Genomic DNA, 21,534 nt, shown 5'->3' with positions numbered 1-21,534 from the left:
GCAATGGTTGTAAAGAGCATTGAGACTACCACAGTGTTCATATGCACACACAGTTGTCCCCTCCACAAGAGTTTCTTCCTGTCTAAAGCAGAGATAAAGCTTATCAAGCAGAAAGCTGCATCTATGCCCCACATGCAACATCACAGTTCATGTTGATATGAGTTTCTTATGTGTAGGAACATCAGAAGTTGTGGCAGGATTCTTCTTTATGCCATGAGAGATTATTAGGCTATTGGTTATTTCCAACTCTATTTTCCCCAGTGACTTCAGTGAGAATTAGATCAAATGTCAAACTCCTCATTGTCCAAGGTGGGTTTTTTTTTTCTGAACATAGGAAACCTGTCCCTTTAGCACAAAAATACATGTGGCAGTTTATACATGTCTAGAAGTGATACTGTATGCTAGCTACTAGAATTATTTTGACTCACAAAGCGAAGTTATGAATCTGAGTAAGCTTCCTCAGCATCAAAAGAAAGGGAGTTACCCCAAATTTCCTAATATTTTTGTGTCATGTAATAAATGCTTTTGGTCTTGCTTTGCATTTTTGGTGAAAAGAGCAGCAGAAATATGCATTGCTGAGCAGCAAAGAGCACAACTTTCACTCGTTGGAAAATAAAACACACTTTGAGCACTTGATTATCAACGAGGAATGTAAAGGAGCCATTTCAGGGTCATGCATGTTTTACATTGGTAGATATTTGGTGACTAACCAGAAAAAACTGTGTTAACTGCCATCCAAACACCTGTTGTAGCCAACCTCGAAGTTGAATACATTCAGCAAAACAGAATGGTTACAATCCCATCCTTTGTGTATTCAACTGAAACACACCAGTGTTAGAAATGGTAGGCTGATAAATAGAGCTAAAATATCAGTAAAAGAACAGAGGTTTTAACCATGCATAACACAGGAAAAAATTGTTAAACTTACTCAATTCCAAACACCTTTCCCATAATTTCTGCTAATGCAAAAGGCTCCTGAGGCAATAAGACAGCTTACCTGCCAGCTTTGACATTTCTATAACCAAAGCAATATTTCAGAAGCCTTGCACTATAAATCTGATGCTGAGTTGAATTTCCTGAAAGTAATAAACGATCCAATTAGAAAACAAACAAAAAGGTGAGAATAATTATGCTGTTTATTCTTCCATGATGATAAGGTGAGCTTGACAGAGTCTGCTCAGAGTCTGTCTGTGATTGCAACTGATCTTAAGAGTTAAAGGTTCTGTTTACATGTTTTAGTTAAAATGCATTGCCTTGAAAGAGATGTTAAGAAATAGTTTGCTTACAGTATCCCATAGCTATCATGTTATATTCCTCTCATTTATGGAAGCATTTCAAAGGCATTTGGGAATGCCTTCTAGGTACAAGTCAGTCTTACCTTGAAATGATTTACAGTAGTGCAGCTTTTAAAATCTTTTCTCAACCACATGTTATCATTCACAAATTGGAATTCTTGCATTGTTAATTAATTACAGGGTTTTTTTAAACAAAAAAAAAGCATCACAAAAAGTAAGAAAGTCAGTTTTCCACCTCTCTCTGTGCATCAGTAGGTGCAATCAAAATCAAATGCAGTTTCATTGAGCACCACAACTTGCCATCTTTTGATTTCTGTATTTTCTGAGCCTTGATTGAGCACAGTTTGCAAGAAGCAAAGGAAAATTTTGGGCAGTATGTACTGGGGACATTGGTGAGTCCATTCCAAAGCCAAGCATTCTTCAATAGGTGTAGACAGACACCTTTTGTAGCAAAATTAGGCCTTTGGAAAATGCTAGCAATTGCAAGACTCCTCACTATTTCAGTAGTTTCTTACAGATAATTTGTTATGGAGTTAATCTGTTTGGTTGTGTTGAAAGGAAAACAAACAAAAAGTAAACCCATCATAGACCCTTAACCTTCTCACTCTGTTTATGATCTGTGTGTGAGCAGCACAGCACTTGGTTGAATTCCTCAAAATCTAGGCTAAGGTGCTCTACTGTGGTTTCTCTTTTGCAAGAACTTGGAATAATCTTGTCTTTTCACAGGTCCTAAGACCTCAAAATCAGGACCCTAAGGACAGTAATAACCATTTCAGAGGTCTAATGAAACATTTTGTCTTTCTACGTATTTATAGACCAAAGGAGCAAATTTGGCAGCTGACAGTTGATAGTTTAATACAGGGTATTGTACTTTGTCTTGTAATTAGGAGCTGTACTGTGTCTTCAGAGTTAAAGCTGAAGTTGCTTGGAACTTAAGAAGTAGTTCAATCATCATTCAGTTTAGCAAAGAGTTTAATTTACAGCAAGGATCTTAAAGGTGTTAGTGGATTTGATTTTGGGGTCACCAAGTACCACTGTATATGATAGCAGATGTGAGAGCAATGGACAACTGAGTTCTTGAAAGATTAAGTCAAAAAGGCCATCAGATCTGTATGTAAGGCCATCAGATCTGTATGTAGGTGATACAGAATATCCTTACTGTGATTCACATTGGTTTCCTACTGCATTCTTCAGGAATCAGACAAACCCTGCCAAACTGTTCTCATCTATGAGTTAGACATTTACTGTAAACCAGACATAAGAAGAAGGAAATGGAAGAGACAGAACTATCTCAGAGTGCCTAGTATTTCTATTTGCTTGAAGTATCTATTTCAGGACTAGGTGGTACCTATGCCTTCTCTCCATGCGTGTCCATTCATTCTAGATGACCACTTCCAAAGGGACCACTTAACTATTAGACAAATAAGGCCAAATCAGATGAATCCTCATCTTTGGGGAAGATAATAAAAAGCTCAAAAAAAAAAAAAAAAAAAAAAAAGGCTTGTGGGCAGAAAAAAAATAAATACTTAACAATCTGCACTTGTCAAAATACAAATCTGAAAGAACTGTGCTGATTGACTGGCTGTGCTGTCCATTCCTCCCGTGCAGGTTTTGGGTTGTTGTGGGTTTTGCTTTTTATTTTTTAAACTTAAAACAAAATCTATCAGAAGTGTAGTTTGAAAGGTATAGAATCCTGAGGAATTGTTCTCAAATGTGCAGCTGAGTAATGAAAGCCTTGATAAGGCTAGACTGAGGGAATGGCCTCCATATGACTTTGTTCCAGGGAGATCATGAAAGTCACAGGTGTTATTGAAGATCCAGTCACCAGGAAAGCTGAAAGTCTTCAGAAACAAGCTTCAGTAGTTTTACAGGTCACAGACCTTTCTTGATAAGTTTGGCTCTTACATGTGCAATAGAAAGTAGAGGCCTCAACTCATAATATGAATGTGTTAATTCAACCTCCTTGCTGTTCTACAAGTACCTGAAGGGAGGCTGTAGCCAGGTGGGGTTGGTCTCTTCTGCCAGGCAACCAGCAACAGAACAAGGGGACAAAGTCTCAAGTTGTGCTGGAGGAAGTGTAGGCTGGATGTTAGGAGGAAGTTGTTGGCAGAGAGAGTGATTGGCATTGGAATGGGCTGCCCAGGGAGGTGGTGGAGTCACCGTCCCTGGAGATGTTGAAGCAAAGCCTGGCTGAGGCACTCAGTGCCATGGTCTAGTTGATTGTTTAGGGATGGGTGCTAGGTTGGACTGGATGATGTTGGAGGTCTCTTCCATCCTGGCTGATTCTATGATTCATTTAAAAATAAATAACCACAAAAGAACATTACAAAGACATTTAAATACAAAAGGTTATCTCTTATTTTTTCTCAGAACCATGGCTATATGTTTCCACTGCATTGTCTTTGTACTCACTGACACCAAGCAAGGTGGGAGTAGAATGAAATGGTGTTGGAATGGAGGATGGAAGCATTTCCACCCACTTTGCTCTCTGTATGGAGCACAGGGCATTTGTGAATCAAGCCTGGTAACTCTATTCCTGGGTGACGAGATTGCTTTAAATGTTTTCAGCACCAGGTCTTGTTTTGCTGCATCTCATTAAAAAAAGTCCCTTTATTATATTTTGCTCAGACTTTCACTCTTTTTTTTTCCCCAATGCACTGCTATGGAAATTGTTTCATTTTGATTCTAATATCACAAGTTTCAAGAGCAGATCTGCTTGCTTAGTGCAGCTCTGAAATATGAAAGAGATGCCTTCTCTTAACACTGCTATCAGCTGCATAATAAAGATATGATTCTATGATTCTATGATAGGCTGCATGCATAGAATATGCATACACACTTACAGAACCATAGAATCAACCAGGTTGGAAGAGACCTCCAACATTGTCCAGTCCAACCTAGCACCCAATCCTGGCCAATCCACTAGACCATGGCACTAAGTGCCTCATCCACTCTTTTCTTGGACACCTCCAGGGACAGTGACTCCACCACCCTCCTGGGCAGCCCATTCCAATTCCAAGCACTCTCTCTGCCAACAACTTCCTCCTAACATCCAGCCTAGACCTCTCCCAGCACAACTTGAGACTGTGTCCCCTTGTTCTGTTGCTGGTTGCCTGGCAGAAGAAACCAAACCCACCTGGCTACAGCCTCCCTCCAGGTAGTTGTAGACAGCAATGAGGTCACCCCTGAGCCTCCTCTTCTCCAGGCTAAACACCCCCAGCTCCCTCAGCTTCTCCCCACAGGGCTGTGCTCCAGGTCTATCACCAGCTTCATTGCCATTCTCTGGACAAGTTCCAGTATCTGAACATCTTTCTTGAATTGAGGAGCTCAGAACTAACATCAGAGACAGTTTTCTTCCAGATCTGGGGGGAATTTTCTTCTGTGATTGCCACACCAGCAAAGAAATGCGTGAAGCTCTACATTTATCAGGATTGTATCATCAATGCTATTTCCACAAACACTGGTTGTCCCTATGTGGCTAAAAAGTAACATCACCTTACATTTAAATGAAGAACCAAATATCAACTGCTTTAGTAAAACAAGGCAAAAATCATCATTCTAGTGGAAATTGTCTGATGATACATCTTGAAATTGGAAGCTTTGTCATTGGCATAGGGCCCTGATTCAGAAAGGTGATTATGTATCTCACTTTATTCGTGTCATTGTGCCCCAGCTGAACTCAGTGGAAACACAAACATGCTCAGGTTTCATGCAGGCTTAAGAAGCTTGCTGAATCAGCATTAGAGCTGCAAGAAGAAAATGCCCTTAACTGTGAAATCACATTAATGATTCACTAAAACCTCAAATATTTTCAGCTAAAGATGTTCCTTTAGGAGGAGATACAACAGTATGCACTTTATAAATACATCTGCTTGTATTAACACTCTTTTCCTCTTCATTTGATGGCTTTTTCACACTTGGCAATAATGTAAATTTTGAGCTCACTTTATGCACCTTTTATCAAACCCACTGTGAGTTTCTGATTTGCCTTCTGTCCAAGATAGGCCCAGTAGCCATGTAGTTTCTTGCTTGAAAACAAGTCCTCATGAATGGGCATGGGAGAAGAGGAGGCTCAGGGGTGACCTCTTTGCTGTCTACGACTATCTGAAGGGAGGCTGTAGCCAGATGAGGGTCAGTCTCTTCTGCCAGGCAACCAGCAACAGAGCAAGGGGACACAGTCTGATGTTGTGCCAGGAGAGGTCTAGGCTGGATGTTAGGAGGAAGTTGTTGGCAGAGAGAGTGATTGGCATTGGAATGGGCTGCCCAGGGAGGTGGTGGAGTCACCATCCCTGGAGGTGTCCAAGAAAAGCCTGGATGAGGCACTTAGTGCCATGGTCTAGTGGATTGACCAGGGCTGGGTGCTAGGTTGGACTGGATGATGCCAACATCTCTTCCAGGTCTCTTCCAACCTGTTTGATTCTATGACTTATGCAAGACTCCTTTGACTGTAATGGCTGGTGGCTCTTTTCCAAAGCAAAGGTTCAGACATCACCTTGTCCCTCATGAAGACATTTTTGAGGCCTTAACACCACAAAGGCGTCTCTGAAAGGACTAGAAAGCAGATTTCTTTTGCAAAGGAGTCAAGTAGAAGAAACATTTTAAATTTTTTTTTAACAGAAATAAAAGCAGGGTGAAAAAGCAAACTTAAATAAAAGGGTTGGATTTGCTTCTGTTCTTTGAAGCTTTTCTTTGTAGGCAAAGAATCAGTGCGTGGAGACGAGAGAGGGGAAAAGGAGCCAAAAATAATTTAAGAAAACACTGAGTTCTGTCTTTGAATTATATAAAAGCAGCTGCATTTGATTTAATTTTTCTTTAGCATAATGTGCTGTATAATCACTGGTTTCATCATCCCCTGGGCCCATACTTCCTCTTAGCACCAGCTTTGGAAGCCGTGTCACAGAGTTCAGTGGAAGTAAAATTTGACCCATGCTTTGCTTTAAAAATAGTTACCTCTGTTGCTACTCTTCCAGCTCAGAAATGCTTTCTTTTGAGATGCTAGACAGTCCTATAAATCATACTGTTGGTGCAATCAGCCTTCGTATCCATAACTATTAAAAGGAGTCAATAATGTACCCAAAATGTAAAATCCACACTCCTAAGGCTCATCAGCTGGAAGGATAAATAAATGAAGCAGGAGAAATACTGCAGTCCATCAAGGCAACTGGCTGCAAGACTTGTTTCAACCCCAGTTCTGAACACAGATCATGGTCAGGGGTGGGAGGAGGGATGAAGGAAGAGGATGAGAGACTACATGAAGGGAGATGAACTTACTTTTCAGCACACAATTGCTGGATCTCTTCCAAGATAAAGCGATTTACTTTCACGAGGGTGCAAAAAAGTTCTGTTAGAGGAAGGTACTCTCCTAAAGAAAGCATTAATGAGAATTTGAAATTAAAGCAGAATATTGAAAAATGCCAACATTTCCTCAATTATCAAGCAGAGCTAAATGATGCATTAGGATTTTTTTTCCCCATAACCAGAGAGAACTGCGGCGTTTCAGAGATTATTTTAGCTATTAAAACCAGACAAATAAATATTAATTGAGTCTGCTTCCATATGGAATGAATAAGAAAATTTATAACACCTTTACCAAAAGCAAAATCAGAACAAAACAGTCATTCTAGCCTTTAAGCCTGAAAATGCAAATAAAATGAGCAAAAGCAAATAAACAATAATTTGTCTCTCCTGCCACCTGGAGAACACAAAATGTGCTCTAACCATTGTTTAATTAAACCCCACTAGACCCTGGTTCAGTACAAGGAGAATTATTTCTCAACTGTTTGTTTTAGAGAAGAGAGCCTTTGGCCTTCAATTACTCTAAATTACACAGAGGGCAAGAGTGGACAAGCAGGATTCAATAGCCTTTAGCCAGGCTCATCTTCACCTCTCTGGAAAGCAAGCTTCTTTTTACAGTAGGACTTGACTCTGCCAGCCCTGAAGTCATAGTTAAAGATCCTATTGACTTCCTGGGTGCAAAACACAGCCCCTCTATGCCTGCAGGGTTAGGGGTTAGCTCTTTGTGTTAGTTTACTGCACCAGTAGTTTTTCTCTCTCTCTCTTTTTTGGTTCAAAAAGTGGATTTTCCCCCCACCCCCCACATAGTTCTCAACGTGGTTTCAATGCACTCATCTTCCTGAGATCAGTTTTGCCTGATAAAAGTGCAAAGCCATTGTGGCCTTATTTGTCAATTTGGTGTGTGTAGGAGAAATGTTCAATTGAATGTTGAGGTTCTGCAGCTCCTCCAGCCAGCGGTGATTCATTAGGACATTATGTGGTTGGTAGCTGCACTCTAGCATGCTCTAGGCATCGTGCATACCTCCATTTGAAACACAGCAACACAATAAATCCTTTTGTTAATAACTCTAAATGATGACTTATGCCCTGGAAATTTCTTTTCCTCCTGTCACAAACAACTATAATCTCCGAGGTGCTGCAGAATGGAGTAGACACCCTAATACCTTTACTGGAGGTAAAACAATATGTACCTCATTAGCAGGCCACAGATCAAACTATTAGCAACATGGTGGGAAGCCAGCTAGGATTTGGTGGGATTTATAAAAGGTCATGTAGAGGCAGCATGCAAAAAAAAATGCTTTTTTTTTTTGTGGTTCTGCAAATGCCTCTAATTAACTAATTTCCCACCCAGTGGGCATGAGGAAGACATTTTATCCCATTGAGCAGACTAGGTTGGCAATGGTTCTTACATAGGCTTAAAGTTTTGTGTATACTGTGAAAGCTGTGGCAGTTCCTCCTGGCAAATTAACTTTAGTGCTTTGTGACAGAGAAGGAGGAAGCTCATTAGTTCATCTTTGTTTCCTCTGCTCTTTATCTCTCTGTAGCATTCATAACGGGAGGGAGAGGAGAAGTAGAAAACTCTGTAGTATCTATCACAGGAGAACACAGTAGCCCAGAGAGTTAAATTCATAGTCCAGGTATAAGATAACCAGGAGAATGTTCCATAGCTCAGTGAAGCCTAGCACCTTCCACTTGATTTATTGTGGAAGGAAGCTGCATTGATCAATGGCAGACTGAAGCCTTCATGATCTTAAGTTTTAGGTAGTGTTTCTTTGAGAACAAATTTGTATCAATGGTGGTGCACAGATGTTGGCATTTGTATTCTGCCATATGGAAAGGGAAACCGAGGCAGGAGGCCGATTCATCCAAGCCCATCTTTCAATACTTGTAGGTGCTATACAAAAGTTACATCCCCTGAAGCTACAGGATTTTGATCACAAAAGGTGAGAGTATTTTTAATATCTTATCTTGCTCATTCCTTACAAGTAGACTTGCTCACTGTGAACTCCTACTTTGCTAAATTCTCTAAGAAAGAAGAATGACCTTTTGTCCTATATATACATACCTTCCAAGCCTAGGAGCCCCTAGGTCTTCTCGACACCCCCAGTCCATCATGCAGCATGGTGCTGGTGTTTCTCCTGACAGACAAAAGGAGTAAGGTGCAAGATTCCCTGCCTAAATTCAAGGCAGAGTTATCATTACTGACATAACAGAGTTTAATTTTGAAATGCTTTTTAACTGTACAGATTAGCTCCTGACTATGATGTTTGTCTGTCTTTGCTTCATTCTTCTCAGCTCATAGAATAACTTCACATGCAGATGTAGTGGACAAAGAACCAAAGAAAGGAAACCTAAAACTTAGCTGATGCTCATCCAGTTTTGTGTTAAAACCCATATTTGGGAAATTCCTTTTTGAATTGGTCCCTCCAAGGCCTGGAATACTTATTTGTGTGCATAGGGTGTCAAGATTTGAACATGGAAAGCTCAATGTTTTATTTTAAAAAGACACTTACAGAAACATTTCACTGATCTCTGTATCAAGAAGATGTTTTGCCATTTCAAAGGACATGCAAAACATGAGAGAGGAAGGAAGAGTGGTTCTCTGATAGCATTACTACTGAGAGTGGCGTGACAGTCAGAGACAACAAACTCACATTAGAAAAATTAGGGTTCCTTCCTATCTAAGCCTGTTATTGAGCCTAGATCGTTTAAATCTTTCTAGCTTTCTGTTAGCTCACCTGTAAAAGAGAAATAATGTCTTTCTGAAATTCCTCAGAACTATTTTTTTTCCCTTGTAAATGACTAACCTTTTCATTTTGACAGCATCTTTCTTCTGCATAACTTGAGAAAACACAAGACAGATTATCATAGAATCATAGAATCAACCAGGCTGGAAGAGACCTCCAACATCATCCACTCCAACCTAGCACCCAGCCCTGGCCAATCAACCAGACTATGGCACTAAGTGCCTCATCCTGTCTTTTCACACCTCCAGGGACAATGACTCCACCACCTCCCTGGGCAGCCCATTCCAAGGCCAATCACTCTCTCTGCCAACAACTTCCTCCTAACATTCAGCCTAGACCTCCCCTGGCACAACTTGAGACTTTGTCTCCTTGTTCTATTGCTGGTTCTCTGGTAGAAGAGACCAACCCCACCTGGCTACAACCTCCCTTCAGGTAGTTGTAGGCAGCAATGAGGTCAGCCCTGAGCCTCCTCTTCTCCAGGCTGCACACCCCCAGCTCCCTCAGCCTCTCCTCACAGGGCTGTGTTCCAGGCCCCTCACCTGCTACAGTCTAAACTCAGTCACTTAAAGTGCTTAAGGAAGAAGCACAATAGAGCAGGATGCATTGAGAACACCTAACTTATGAGGAAGCCATCATCCAGAGAGCTTGCATTGGCCTGTAAGGGGTTTCCAGAAGAGGCACAAGAGCGTACATAGAGCAAAATCAACGTTCTTGTGAGTTTGCAACAGCAAGTATTGGAATCAGTAGCTCACTGCTATTTGTAAACACACTATTTGTGAGGGCTCTTCCCTTCCCACTCCTTGATGCCAGGCTGAGCATTAGCGAGGCTACTCTGAGTCACTGTGCTATTGCCCAAGAGAAGGGACAGTGCAACTCTTTCTTTTAACAGCCTGTTTGAAGGTTTGCTGCTCATGGCAAAATGATTGCAGTCAGTATCTCCTACTGTGGGCCCTATCACTTTGAGCCAAGCACACAGGGCATGCTCATGGTCACTCTTGCTAGAGGCCCATATCTCCTCCTCCCACTTCTACAGCAAGGTCATAAGAAGGACAGGCTATGGTGGATGCAAATGTAAATGGAAGAGGTTTTGACTACATTTGGGTTGATAAATAAATTCACCTGAGGGTAGCCTTTATCTCATTAGATAGTGCAACGTGTCTGGTTTCACAGAGGTTGAAGCTCACCACAGTCATTGTGGCATGGTGCCATGCTGTGTTCCCCTTTGAAAAGATTTGGTTTCCAATCTTAGGTTTTCTCCCTAGTATCAAGTGATAAAACAAATGGAAATGTCCTCAAAGTGTGCCAAGGGAGGTTTAGTTTAGATAGTAGGAAATACTTCATTACTGAAAAGGTGGTCAGGTATTGAAATAGTCTGCTCAGGCCAGTGGTGGAGTCACCATCACTGGAGGCATTCAGAAAACAGACATGGCACTTTGAGACATGGTTGAATAGCCATGGTGGTGCTGGATCAATGTCTGGGCTCCATGATCTTAGGGATCTTTTCCAACCAAAACAATCCCATGATTCTCTGAAACAGACCGAGTTGTTTTTTTGGTTTTTTTTTTTTTGCTAGTGCTTGCTTATTTTTAGAGTTTCAAAAATAATGCAAGGGCTATGCTGAAATCCACCAAAGCATTATTTCTATAGGAGAATATCAGCTGGCCAGTGGTAAGAGGCTGAGTGAGGTGAGACTAGAAATATCACTGGAATATGGTTTTTGGCAGGCAGTCGCTAGAGGTGTTCCCCAAGGATCAGTGCTGGGCCCAATCCTGTTCGATATCTTTACTGATGATCTGGACCAGGGAATCGAGTTCAGCATCAATAAATTTGCAGATGATAAAGCTAGGAGCAAGTGTGGATCTGCTGGAGGGTAGGAGAGCCATGCAGAGGGACCCAGACAGGCTGGATGGATGGGCAGAGGCCAATGGGATGAGATTTAATAAGGCCAAGTGCAGGGTTCTACACTGTTGTCACAACAACCCCAAACAGTGCTACAGGCTGGGAACAGAGTGGCTGGAGAGCAGCCAGGAAGGAAAGGCATCTGGGGGTACTGGTAGATAGTAGCTAAATATGAGCCAGCAGTGTGCCCAGGTGGCCAAGAGAGCCAATGGCATCCTGGCCTGCATCAGGAACAGTGTGGCCAGTAGGACAAGGGAGGTTATTCTTCCCCCGTATTCAACATTGGTCAGGCCACACCTTGAGTGCTGTGTCCAGTTCTGGGCCCCTCAATTCAAGAGAGATGTTGAGATACTGGAACATGTCCAGAGAAGGGCAACAAAGCTGGTGAAGGCCTGGAACACAGGGCCTATGAGGAGAGGCTGAGGGAGCTGGGGTTGTTTAGCCTGGAGAAGAGGAGGCTCAGGGGGGACCTCATTGCTGTCTACAACTGTCTGAAGGGAGGTTGTAGCCAGATGAGGGTCAGTCTCTTCTCCCAGGCAAGCAGCAATAGAACAAGTGGACGCAGTCTGAAGTTGTGCCAGGAGAGGTCTAGGCTGGATGTTAGGAGGAAGTTGTTGGCAGAGAGAGTGATTGGCATTGGAATGGGCTGCCCAGGGAGGTGGTGGAGTTACCATCCCTGGAGGTGTTGAAGCAAAGCCTGGCTGAGGAACTTAGTGCCATGATCTAGTTGATTGTCTAGGGCTGGGTGCTAGGTTGGACTGGATGATGTTGGAGGTCTCTTCCAACCTGGTTGATTCTCTGATTCTATGATTGTTTTGGAACCACAGGAATAAAATAGTAAATGGGATTTCTGAGGGATTGGTAGAAATCAATACAATGTCTCCTTTGTGTTAAATGCCTTAGAATCTATTTCCCTGCAACGTAAATGCATTTATATTACCCCTAATGCTGATAAAATATCGTCTTGATAATCTATTCAAACACCTAAGAGACTTCAGTTTCTGTTCAGACATGCTCTGAATTTCAGTGTAAAAATGCGTTCTGCTTTAACTGTCATCAACAGCCTAATGCAATCTCAAAGAAACAGGCATAGGCTATTCAAATATGTTGCCAGTATAACTTGGAGATTGTCAGACAAAGGAAAAAATAGCTTCATGGTTAAAGACATAAATGTTGAGAAATAAGAAAAGGAAGAAAAAATGTGAGAAATTTTGATTATTTTGATTGCATTTTTTCTGCTGCAGGTCAATTAAACATAAATCAATATAATTTTAATAAAAGTAGTCTACAAAGCACAGTTAAAAAGCATGACTGAGTTCATTGAGGTCTAAGAGGGTCTTTCTTTTCTGTTGAAGTTTTAATTATTCACTCTTTCAATATTCAGAAGCCATCTCATTTTTTAAATCTTCAGGTGAGCCATTCAATCAAAAGGTTTAAAAATGGGAAAGATAGCAAATTCAGAGTGCTTTCCTGTATTTAAGCATCTTCTATTTTCTGGTGATTAAGTATTTGGAACAAAGTTTTCTTTCTCTGCAGTCCTAAGGTCTAAACCTGTTCTGCCACAAAACCCTGAAATTCTTATGGAACTGTGTGATTTCAGCAATTGAAAACTTATGAACCATGTCAGCTATTCCAAATCTCAAAAGGAGCTACAGTCTCTGATTGCTATTAGAAAACAGAATTTCAAAGTCTATAATGGACCAACGTTAGTAGTAGTTCGGGTACTAATATCTTATTAGTATTAGAGTACTAATATCTTATTAGCCCACTCACCAGTGAAATATCAACTAGTGATTAAACCAGCACAGAACAAATGATAAATGTCAGTAAAACCATTCAGTTTTTTGCTTTGAAGCTCAGATCACAGGTTTCAAAATGTCCTGTCTAACAAACTAATTTTGCAAAATGATGTGATGCTTCACCCTGTTACTCCTTCTATATAACAGCATGGACTCAAGATGAAATAGAATCATAGAATCAGAATCAACTAGATTGGAAGAGACCTCCAACATCATCCAGTCCAACCTATCACCCAGCCCTGGCCAATCAACTAGACCATGGCACTAAGTGCCTCATCCTGTCTTTTCTTCAACACCTCCAGGGACGACAACTCCACCACCTCCCTGGGCAGCCCATTCCAATGGGAAATCACTCTCTCTGTGAAGAAATAGGATGGTTAGCAGCCTGGCAGTTCTCTATCTGTGACTGTTAAAACCTTTCTTTATAGCATTTTTTTTTCCTAGATCTGCTCCTCATTTTGTAGAGAAGCAAAAGTTACAGCACGATACTGAAGACCTGCTTGTGCTGTCAGTCATATCGCTGTGTAAATGGAGAAATCTTTACTTTGAAGCACAAAGACTGAAAGGGCAGTGTAAGACACAGATATTTTCCTACTGCAAAAGCCTTGCAGTCCGTTTCTTTGCCTTTTGTTAACCCCACAAACATCATGCTCAGCAGCCTGAGAAATGCAAAGAAGAGTTGGCAATTTGCGTGTAACAAAAGATGAGGTTCTGATAGCAGGATCGCATAGCTCGGTACTTTCGTCACCTTTCGGCTGCTTGCAGGAGTTACTGTTCACCAAAAGAGACCTTTACATTTTCTGCTGTTCTGCATATTTTTTTTCCATCTAAGCATATTATGATTGGCATTTGGGTTGGGTTTTTTTTGGGGGGGTTGGGTGGGATGTTTTTGGTGTTGTTCTTGTTTTTAACTCCTGGTTAGGCTCTTCCGTGCGAGTGTGTAGGTTAAGATGAGATGTTACATTTCACCTTGGTAGCTCCCTTATGTTCTCCTTGTTTACCCCAAATATTAGCTCTTTTCAGTGACATAATTAGGAACTTTCTGTTAACATTTATAAGAACGAGTAGTTATGTTTACTATGTGCATTTTTCCCTGTCTGAACTATTCCAAATGAGATAACCTTCAAGTCACACTGTATATCTCTTTGTCGAGAGCATGGGAGAGAATTAGGGTATTGAAAAATGGCAAACTTTCTCTAAGTATTTATGAGATCCTGAGGGGCCCTTGACATTCATTGAGGGCACAAGGATATTATGGGAGCCCCCAAAAGGAACCGAAAGCAGTAAGTTTCTTGAAGAAATTTCTTGTCAGGAGCCTTCATAGCAGGATGCCTTTGACCTTTCTACTTTGAAATTTACATAACTTTGAAAATCATGAAAAGACAAGTTTGAAGATCATGAAAACCTCAGGGAGTTTGACTGCCTACAAAGCAGAATCCATATATTCCCCTGGCAGTATCTGAGTGAAACAAAGCAATGGGGTAAGAAGCACTCCTCATTTTGAACTAAAAAGTTCAACTGAAGTCCAGGCACAAGATTTGTATACTCAGTCTGCCTCCAGCCCAAACATATGTGATGGTTTTCTGTCAGTGTTGTGCCAGGCTTCAATTTCTATGTATTAAATCTTGTCATCTTTTTCTCTGCCGGACTAGTTTGACCTCCTGTGTATTACTCTGCTATACTGTTAATGGAGGAAGCACATTAGACTGTTCAGATTTGTAGCAGAGATGTAGCAGTGTGGCCAGCAGGTCAAGGGAGGTGACTCTCCCCCTCTACTCCACTCTGGTGAAACCTCACCTGGAGTACTGCAGCCAGTTCTGGAGCCCCTATTACAAGAATGATGTGAAGATTCTGGAGCATGCCCAGAGAAGGGCCAGGAGGATGATCAGAGGGCTGGAGCAGCTCTGCTGTGAGCACAGCCTGAAAGAGTTGGGGCTGTTGAGGCTGCAGAAGAGGAGGCTGTGAAATTACCTTCTTGTGGCCTTCCAGTATCTGAAGGGAGCCTGCAAAAAAGCTGGGGAGGGACTGTTTAGGGTATCAGTGAGTGACAGGACTTGGGGGAATGGAGCAAAGCTGCAGATGGGTAGGTTCAGAGTGGATGTGAGGAGGAAGTTGTTCAGCATGAGACTGGGGAGAGCCTGGAATGAGCTGCCCAGGGAGGTGGTTGAGGCCCCATCCCTGGAGGTGCTTAAGGCCAGGCTGGATGAGGGTAGGGTGTCCCTGCCCATGGCAGTGGATTTGGAACTAGATGACTCCTGTGGTCCCTTCCGTCCCTAACTGATTCTATGATTCTACGACTCTATGTTCTGTGAGGATAGATGACCACTATTCTTTATTACTTCTGCCCACCAAATACTATGTAGATTTATGGAAAGTACCCAGCATACAAATCCTCAACCTGAGATGTCAGCCCATGAAAATGTAGTTTAAGTAATGAATATTAACAGCTAAATGTTTGCTCTACCTATATTTGTGTGAGGGAATCTGTCTTCCTACACATTTCCTTACTTCAAGACTGTTAAGTTCCTGCTGAGTGTGGCCAAGGATGATATTTATTAAATGAGCAGCAATAAAAATTCCCCATAGGAACTTTAAATGCTGATAATGGTGCACTTCTCTTGCATTGTACTGAACTTTTACCAGTCAGTCCAATTATAGTCTAATTCATTCTCATCACTTTGGAAAGCCTTTTTTTTCCTGGTTGTTTTTTTTTTTTTCAAAGCCCTATCTGATTTTTTTCTGCGTGTGAAATGCTTACAAAGGGAAGTTAATAAAAGAGCAGTTCATCTGCATATACAAAGGAGGATCATCATATAAAAAATTGCCACATTAGAGAAGTGTAGAGCTTGACTATCTGTCATATATTTTTATAGAGTCTTATCACTCTGCTATCTGATTAAGCAGTGAAATGGTTAAGATAAATGGGACTTAATTAGCAGAACTGATACCTGTCTATTGCAGGTCTTAAATTTGCATCTGGGAGCTCTGATTTTCAGAAGTGGGAAGTGCATGCCTGCAGTTCTTCCCTTTGAAATCAATGGGAGCTTTCCCTCAAGTGAAAACAAATGCTCGGGGTTTCACCCAAAGCAAACTGAAACTTTCGCTGTCTGCTTAGTGCCATGGTCTAGTTGACTGGATAGGGCTGGGTGCTAGGTGGGACTGGATGATCTTGGAGGTCTCTTCCAACCTGGTTGATTCTATGATTCTATGCTCACCCCTTTGCCTCATGAGATGAAACGCAGGGAGACCAGCAAATACCAGAGCTCGGAGATGGAGGGAGAAGAGGAAGAGCCTCGACTTGACTTTTAATATCTGAGGTTGCGGAGCTTAGCAGCTCGCAGAGATAAAGAATTTGTGTCAGGGAAAAGGGTTGGTACAGATTATTTTCTCTCTGGAACGAAAGTGACCAAAAACGTGGCTTGGGTTTTTCAGCTTTGCTTGTGTAGCAAATTATTTACATTTGAGATCAGGGATTAGATGGCCATTTGCCACCGATCTCCACTATTTTGGTAGAAATGGGCTGCAGCATAACTCCGCCGCCAAACGCTCTCTGTGCAGAACAAACGATTTACCACAGAGCTCAGGGCTGGGGTATTTACATTCATTTAAGTTTGCTATAAACATTTACAGAACATTAGGACAAATACCAGCATTCTCAGCTAAATGTCTGACCACAATTATTTCTGATGAATAAATGGCTTGTAGAATGACTCCGGGATGAGAAGGGGTTTTTTTTCTTTCTTTCTTTCCTCCCCCCCCCCCCCCCCCCCCCCCCCCCAAACCAAAGGCCTTTGAAAAGAAAAAAAAAAAAAAGAAAGAAAAAGTGCACTACTCAGCTAAACACACTGTGAAAAGGTTCATGTAGAGTTAAAGAAAACCATAGATGTTTGCAAGATTAGGGAGTAGCTAGATTAAACCAGTTTATGTTGTCCTTCATCTACTGTTCTGGGTTGGTTTTTTTTTTTTCTTTCAAAATCTCACCTTCATATCTGACCATGACATACATATCTAACTCAATGAAGATGCTTTGTGCTGACCAAGTGCTTTTTGAACCAAGTATTATGTGCTGGCCACTGCAAAGGTACTTTTCCCACTGGAAATGATGGCACAAAGGCTGTTGACGATGGCATCAGATACTATTATTTCTTCAGAGATGGCTAAGTGTAAGCCACCCAAAGATACCCAGAACTATCTGGTCTTAATTACACATTTTCTCCTTAATTTTAGCACAAGCAAATGTATTCTTTCACAGTCTTTTAAGTGTACCACAGAAAAAAACTGCAGATGCAAAGATTGCTGTTAGTGCTGATTGTACATCCCTTCTTCTCATAACCAATTTATCTTTCTGTTAAAGGCTATTTTAGCCCCTCTGGACAAAACTATCTAAAGGGTTCAGGAGTGGCACTTCTTAACCTGCACCACAAGAATGGTTCATTTGGCTCCAACAAACAGCTTTAAAGCAACACTGAGAAGTTTGGCTCCAAGAATTCAGACTGAGAACTATGCAGGTACTTGCTAACTCAGTTTCTTTTTAAGAAAATCACTGTGATTAAAATAAATACATAAATAAATCTTATGGTCAAGGCAGCTCAACAACTGCAGAACTCACTGAACATGTCACACACAGTTCTGGCTTTAGCTCTAATAGAGTGGAGATCAGAAGCTGGTTTTTAAGCATCTTGGCTGAACATGTAATTATGAGTCTATTGACTATTCTAGGATGTGTCTTTCTTTGTGGAGGGGCAATAACATCTGATTTTTTTTTCATGACACTAAATCGGCATATTAATAGGTCAGTATTTTTTAATGAAGCCATTTTCTCTTTTTGTCTGCAATCTTCCTAGCATCTTTAGGGCTTTTCTTCATCCCTATGAAAAATAATGAATACAAGGCACTAAAATCTTTTGACACTCTTGACTATTAAAGCATTTGTTACTCCTCTCCTAAAATATCCTAATTCAAAACTATTAACTGTTGATATGGTTCAGATTTCAGACTTCATGAAAGGAAGAATGGGGGACTGAAGTCTGTGACACTTCTCTTGATGCTTGGATGCATCATCTTGAGAGACCCCTGGGAGCATAAGGACCTTCATGGTAGAAGATAACACCTTCAGGCAGAACAAAAGCCATCATATGAAGTTTAAAGTCATAAGTAGAGATGCAGATGTAAAATGAGTTTTTGTTCTGGATTTGTTTTTCATACAGCATTGCAACTGAATAATCTTAGCTTTTAAGTCCTGATTTTTATGCTTACCACTGAAATAATTTTGTATAAAAACATATTATTTTATTAGAAGAGAGGAAAAAAACATCACTAACATCCTGCTCACCCCATGAGTGATTGAGGGCAAACTACTTCATAGGATTTAAAAGCAAAACAAAAGAGAAGGAAAATGAGATCTGAGCATTTAGGTAAGACATAGATAAAATTTGAGACCACTTTGCTTCCAGTTACTTCATAGCATAATGAGCATATACTGAGTTTAGAAAAACAAATGCTTCACAGAAGTAACAGTTTATACTCCTTAGCCAAAGGTGCAGAAGACTACATGACAGCCAGAACAGTGACAAACCCTATTGGAAAAGTTGCATCCACATCCAGTGAGGGGGTGTGGGAGGGAATTTTAATAAGTTCAGGATTTCTGTCTGCAGTAGCTTTACTCATCACATCTCCCCCCAAAATCAAGAATATTCATGCTTACAATAATTAATACTGAACAGGAGATTTATATCAATCTGACAGATAGGAGATGAAATTAACTGTGCTTTCATGTACAATTTTAAGTAGGTCAGATAAGAACATCTATTGTAACCAACTTTTATATTATAGATAGACTCTGACACATACAGACCCACACGTACACATTATGTATGTCTGGAAAAATGTCACACACACAGCAAAATCCCCTTAACCTGATATTTGCAAGCCACCAGCTTCTTCCCCTGGAGATCACCACTTTCCCCTCATTGATTCAGAGGCTCTAAAATCAGAGTGGATAGTTGTGATGCAGACAGATGTTCTGCAAACACAGGACTCAGAATACAACTTAACAGCTCCTACACTTTATCAGTTAAGGCTGGAGTGGAGCATACTGAAAATATGTAAAGAAAACAGCCTCCTGTGCTCCCCTGATTTCTCTCTATATTTTATTCTTTTCCTTCCTTACCTTCACAGAGTTAGGCTGGATCAGCATCAGTGATCCTAAAGTGCCTCCTCTTTAAACAACATTTCCCACTAGGTAGTGAGAACAATGATAAGAACACAATTGACAGAGAATTAACAAAGAAAATGAAAATAAAATCAGAATATGGCATTGATGTGATGGGCTTTCAGTTAACTTAAGTTCTCTGAAGGTGTTCATTAGTTGTTCATAACACTTGGAGTTCCAGAATTTAATTCCTTCAACAGATAGCAGAAATACAAACCCAGGGGGTCTCTGTCTTGCAGTGCAACCTACAGGCACACTTTTAGTGCCCACCTATATCATGAAAAAGTGTATTTTGTTTCAAAGTACACAGGCTCCTGTTCAGAGATGTTTTACCTATTTTCTAAAATGAAAAAATTAAACCTTTAAAATTTTTTTTTAAATTAAAATTTAATAGATTTTAAAAAAATTTAATGACAATTTAATAAAATTTAGAAATATTTAATGTTTAATATATTTATTTAAGACCAACAACAGCCAGTGGCTGTGTTAACCTATAGCTGCTTGAATAAAATCATTTCTTTGCCTGTGAATCATCTAGGAAAACCAAACCCTGAAACATTGTTTGCTAATAGCTTAGGTTAAACATCTCACAGTACTTTTCCATTGTTTGTTTTCTTCCTCATTGGAAAAGAGAAGAGAAGGGGAAGAGAGACATAGGAAAAATCTCAGTAGGAACAACTTGGGTAAAAATTAATCCAGTTGATTTAAAAAGTGGCCAGTACTATCTATGGGAAAGAAATGCAAATCTTGTCTTAAAATACTGAAGTAATCTACAGGGTATGTGCCTGAAGTTACACAAACGATGCATCAATGTGACATAGTTATATAGTCAATAATCAACACTGTACTATATTAATAATGCACATTATCCTAATCATGTTCACAATTAATTGCTGAATTGGGGACGAGTCTAAAGGCCCTCTGACTCCGTGGCAAGTCTCTGTGTGGGTTTTAAATTAGTTATCTAAGTTGTTTTCTGGACTCAATTCCAAATTAATGGAAAGATAGAGTAGTATCAAAGATGTTTCATTCCACCAGCAACCCAAGTGTCTTCCTGACTCCACATCTTCTGTGGTTCAGCTTCAAGAAGGTGCTGCAGAGACCTTACCTTGGATATCACAGTATCACAGTATCACAGTATCACAGTATCATCAGGGTTGGAAGAGACCTCACAGATCATCAAGTCCAACCCTTTACCACAGAGCTCAAGACTAGACCATGGCACCAAGTGCCACGTCCAATCCTGCCTTGAACAGCCCCAGGGACGGTGACCATCCTGGGGATGGAACCAATACTCAGGGTGACTCTCTGTTCTAGTTTGAGCCTAGCTGTCCAAATTGCTCTTAAATGTGGAGGGGGGAGGGTAACACCCAAACCATCACACTCTCCTCTGGTTGAAAATTGTGTGGATGGCCCTGGGAGCTTGCAGGAAAGAAAAAAAAATCCAGCAATGTTCAGTAGGTATGGAAATTAAGTAAAGTGGACACAAGTTAGGTCTTCATATGTACTGTTACTCCCATGAAAAAAGATTCCCTAGTTAGGCACCTGAAAATAGGTGGAATGATGATCTAAACTGCTAACCCTGGGAAAAGTCTGAAGTATCCAAACCTTCATCCAAATCGGTGAAAGTAGCAATCTGGGAATAAAGCACTTGAAGGGCTGCGAGTGTACAATAACTACGTACTGTAATTCCCCTTGCGTGTGAATGAAAAAGGTCTCACACAAGTGAGGGAAAACACAAGGAGGATCAGTAGGTTGCTTTGAGTATTTCTTTTTCCTCGTTAAGAAACTTTATTTTTTAAAAAAAGTCCCCTTTGGTAGCTGCAACCTTAACTTATCACACAAGAATCAACAAATGAAACCGAACGAGGGAAAACGTGAAATTGTCTAGACTGAATGAACTGCAGGCAGCATGATGAAAAGGAAATTTGGAAGTTTAGCATTATTTCAGTTTTGGTAATCTGGGGCATTATCAATACTGTCTGTAATTAATTTCTTTTTATTCACTTTCTTCTTAATATGCTCATTTTAGATCAGTAGAAGTAAACCATATATAAAATATATAACCTTCAAAACAGTGAAATCCAAACTCTCTGGTGGAGTCATAGCAACTGATAATTGCAACTCTACTATCTTCTGGAGTTTGTGAGTTTGGTTTGGGTTGGTTTAGTTTGGTTTGGTTGGTTTGTTCGTTGGTGGGGTTATTTTGTTTGGTTGGGTTTGGTTTGGGGGGGGTTGTTTGTTACATTTTTTAGTGAAACCATCAGACAAAAATCTATTATTAAAAA

The sequence above is a fragment of the Pogoniulus pusillus genome, chromosome 4, assembly GCF_015220805.1.
Source record: "Pogoniulus pusillus isolate bPogPus1 chromosome 4, bPogPus1.pri, whole genome shotgun sequence".
Taxonomy (NCBI): Eukaryota; Metazoa; Chordata; class Aves; order Piciformes; family Lybiidae; genus Pogoniulus; species Pogoniulus pusillus.
This window is presented reverse-complemented; position numbering follows the sequence as displayed.